Genomic DNA, 4,486 nt, shown 5'->3' with positions numbered 1-4,486 from the left:
CGAGCCTGTTGGGAATATGGGCCAGGTGAGACCATGTAGGGCATGGCAGTGCCATACCAGCTGAACCAGCCTCCAACTTTGATTCACCAGCTGACCTCAGATATAATAGTGAACCCACCTGAGATCAGCTGAGCTTGGCTCAGCTCAGCAGAACTGTCCAGCTGACTTACAGAGTTATAGAAATAATATATTGTGGTTGTATAAAGTTTTGGGGGTGGTTTTGTTTCACAGCATTATCATGGTAACACTTGACTGATACAGGAAGCTCCATGAGAATGTGTAATCAGTGAATTTGACTAGTCTGGGAAGTCAGGGAGGGCTTCCTCAGAGAAGGCTTCCCTGAGGAAACAAAGACTGAACTGAGACCTGATGGCAGAGCAGAGTCAGCATGAACTAGATGAAGGGGTGGAGAAGAGTATTCCACAAAGGGAGGACAGTGCGTGTGCAAAGGCCCAATGGTGGGAGGAACTTGGCCTATTCAGGAACTGACTGAGGCCAGTGTGGTGGGCAGCAGCAGCAGCAGAAGCAGCAGGAATCTGGCTCCCCTTCCCACACCTCTATAAATAAACCTTTTCATTTCTAGGGAACTCAACATCCCACTTATCATGAGCAATACTAATGATACCACGCTCTTCACCATGGCTAGGGCTGATGTTTGCATAAGACAAGCCTTGAAGGCTCTGCTTTCATGGGTCCCAGGGGAACCAAGTGGGTGACCCAAGATGGCAGAGCTGAAAGTATTCTTAGAGATTGTCTGGACCAACCTGTTCTTTAATGACTGGGAAGCAGAGGCCTGCAGAGGGTGTGTGACTGGCTTAGGGTGTTCTGGGGATGGCCACGTGTGTGCAGGACAATACACCTTTTTTTTTTTTTTTCCATATGTGACCTGTGTGATCTGGATAAGCTTATGAGGCCCTGTGCTCAGGGGTTTGGAATTTTTATGTAAGAGCAGATATCTGTTAGATGATTTCATTTTGTTCTTGAAAAAAACCTTAGGTAACATGTATGGTAGGGTTGGTGATGCCCATTTTAAAGATGAAGAGATGGAGGCTTAGAGAAGTTAATGCTTGGCCAGGTAGAGTTGGTTGAGTTAGAAACTAAACCACATTGAGAACTATGTCTTCTTTGTTTTCATATCTTCAGGCTCACAGCTGGTGCTGAAGAGGTGGAGTGTGGTGTGATTCAAGCTGTATTTTCACACCATGAATGTCTAGAGAGCAGAGGATGGATGGGAAGGGGTTGAGGCAGGAGTTCTGGTTGTAAGAGAGTAAGTGTCTGGTAAAGATGGGGGTTCCAGGGATCGTGGAGACAAGGTGTTTGCAAAATAGATGTTTTCAAGTTCCCACAAAATGTCATGCAGTATCTAGAGTGCGTTTAGATGAATTGGGAGATTACGGTCTCATTTTTCCAAGTCTCCTGCCTGGAATTCCTTCTGGAAATGGAGTTTGTAATACTGTCCTCCTAATGATTGCTAAAGTTCCAAGGAGATACAAATGCTTAAAAAGGACACTGTGTTCAATCTTAAAAATATGAAGAGTAATGTAACTAATACTAATACACTATCTAGAATTTTAACAAATGTTGATGTTTTGCTAAACGGGCTTTGGATTTTTTTGTTTGTTTTGGAAACAAAATCTTTGACAGTTATATTGACTCTCCATTGTACCCTTCTCCAAATCTGTTTTTCTCACTTCCTTCCTGAGGCCACACTCTTTGAAATTGGATGCATCCTTTCTGTACTTTTGCTGCACATGAACATATCCATAAATGGTAAATGCTTTTGCTCTGTGTTTTAAACCTGTATATACCTGGCATCACGCTGTGTCATACTACAACATGGATATTCTAATAGATAAATTTAATCCATTTAACTTTATTGTGATTCTTGTTTTATTTTATTTTATTTAAATTCAATTTGCCAATATACAGTATAACACTCAGTGTTTTTTTCTTTATTGTGATTCTTTATGGACTTTTTTTTTTACATATATACATTTTCTTGATCACTCTATTTTGTCCTTTCATTTGCCTTCTATTGTAGTAGGGTGCATATTCTAGCCTGCATATCAAACCTGGTCTGCCACCTGTTTTTGTAAATAAAGCTTTATTGGAACATAGTTATGCTCATCGATTTATATATGGTCCATGGCTGCTTTTGCATCACAGTGGCAGAATTGAATAGTTTTGACAGGAACTATATAGCTGTCAAAGCTGAAAATTTTTACTATCTGGCCCTTTAAAGAAAAATGCCTAGCCCTGTCTGTAGGGTTGATTTTAGTTTTTGTAAGTACAGGTTTGGAAGAAATGCATTCTACATTAATAATTTTAGCAGTTGTCCTTAAAATTTTAAGGTGAATATTTAGCGAAATCCAGCTCTCTGCATCCTCTGCCCTAATTACTGTGACCTTAGAGTCCTTTAAATTCTGAACTCTTTCAAGAATATTAATGTTGTTTAATATTTTAATTCTGCCCCATTTTTACTCCTCCTTTAGTCATTCTCACTTCCTTTCAGTTGATATTTATTTGGATTTCCAATGACTTACCAATTTGTAGACTCATACTACCTCGTGTACTCCCTTATTTCTTTCTGACTCTGTTTTCTTGTCGTGGCACTTTTCTTTAGTTAAAAATCTGTGGGTGGATAAAGAAGATGTGGTTTATGTATACAATGGAATATTACTCAGCCATTAGAAATGACAAATACCCACCATTTGCTTCAACGTGGATGGAACTGGAGGGTATTATGCTGAGTGAAATAAGTCAATCGGAGAAGGACAAACATTATATGTTCTCATTCATTTAGGGAATATAAAAAATAGTGAAAGGGAATAGAAGGGAAGGGAGAAGAAATGGGTAGGAAATATCAGAAAGGGAGACAGAACATGAAGACTCCTAACTCTGGGAAATGAACTAAGGGTGGTGGAAGGGGAGGAGGGTGGGGGGTGGGGGTGAATGGGTGACAGGCACTGAGTGGGGCACTTGACGGGATGAGCACTGGGTGTTATTCTGTATGTTGGCAAATTGAACACAAATAAAAAAATTGAACACCAATAAAAAATAAATTTATTATTAAAAAAAAAAGAAAAAAATCTGTGGGTGATGTGTCTGTCCTTCTCCATGTGTATCTGAATATGTCCTTTACAGCTCTCACGTGAATGGTGGACTTATTTTCTGTAAGTCTAAAAGATTGTATCATTGTCCTCTGGACTTGAAAAAGAATGGTGGGAGGTCTGCTATCACTCAGTCCTTCGTCTTTTTTCTCTACTAGTTTTCAAGCTTTCATCCTTTGTCTTTGGTGTTTGATAGGCCCACTACACTTTATTTCTATTGTTTTGAGTCAATATGAGGACTTCTGTTTTTTTTTTTTTTAATTCTGCAAAACTGTCAGCTGTCAGCTCTCTAAACGTGTCTCTCTTCTACATTCTTTTTTTTTTTAAGATTTTATTTTATTTATTTTTTAGAGAGAGAGAGAGAGAGCAAGAGTGAGCAAGTAGGAGGAGGAGCAGAGAGGATGGGAGAGAGAGGGGAAAGAGTCTCAAGCAGACTCTGCGCCCAGTGCAAAGCCTGATCTCAAGACCCTGAGACAATGACCTGAGCCGAGACCATGATCTGAGCCAAAACCAAGTCAAATGCTTAACCAGCTGAGCCACCCAGGAGCCCCTCCCACATTCTTTATTGTTTTTCTTTCTATCATTTGTATTAGATATTGTAGGTAAAGCTGTATGGAATTCCTGATAGTCAATCACTTGAAACCTATGAAGAGAGTACAACTTAACATATTGGAGCTCCTCTTTCTTTCTCTTTCTCTCTCTTTCTTTCTTTTTATAAAATATGAGACACCTCATGAATTTGCATGTCCTCTTTGTGTAGGGCCATGTTAATCTTCTCTGTATCATTCCAATTTTAGACTATGTGCTGCCGAAGTGAGCATAGGAGCATCTCTTTTTATTATGATCTCAAATTATTGTGTCATATTATCCACATAAGTTATTTATTTCTTTCTGCATTCTGTGTGATTTCCAAATGTCTATTTTAGAGTTCAACATTTTTGCTTCAATGTATCTATTCTTCTACCTATTTAACTTTTCTGCCTTAATGATTACATTTTTCATTTTTAGAATCTCCGTTTAGTTCTTTTCAGATGTGCCTTTGCTTTTACATTCCATCTTGGTTTTGTATGTATTTTTTCCTACTTCTCTTCAAAGATTTTACATATGCTTAATGTTTCTTTTAATTTTTACTTTTATTTCTTTTATTTCTAGTTCTTAAGGTGAATTTCTCTCATTTGTTCTGTCTTTTGATTATTACTAGACCTCAGGGTGGGTTTTTTTTTTTCGCTCCTGTGGATTGTAATTTTCTGTTGTGAGTTCATTTTTAATGGGGGCAGATTTCATAGAAGCCTTGTTCTCTTGAATTTTGGAGGGATCCCTTAGGAGGAATCACATAAGAAGCTACTCAGAATCCTGTGAGTTTTGTCAGTTCTGGA

The 4,486-nt window shown here is 38.6% G+C and overlaps 1 non-coding gene across 1 annotated transcript; it reads right to left on the bottom strand.

Moving 5' to 3' along the window:
* Positions 1–3,825: 3,825 nt before the first annotated feature.
* On the bottom strand, positions 3,826–3,931 carry LOC112930350 (U6 spliceosomal RNA). Its single transcript, XR_003237114.1, has one exon. It is a non-coding gene; the product is annotated as a U6 spliceosomal RNA (small nuclear RNA).
* Positions 3,932–4,486: the final 555 nt, after the last annotated feature.

Source organism: Vulpes vulpes, chromosome 6 (assembly GCF_048418805.1).
Source record: "Vulpes vulpes isolate BD-2025 chromosome 6, VulVul3, whole genome shotgun sequence".
In the NCBI taxonomy this organism is placed as follows: Eukaryota; Metazoa; Chordata; class Mammalia; order Carnivora; family Canidae; genus Vulpes; species Vulpes vulpes.
The sequence above is the reverse complement of the archived record's forward strand: the minus strand, read 5'-3'. Positions and strand labels throughout refer to the sequence as shown.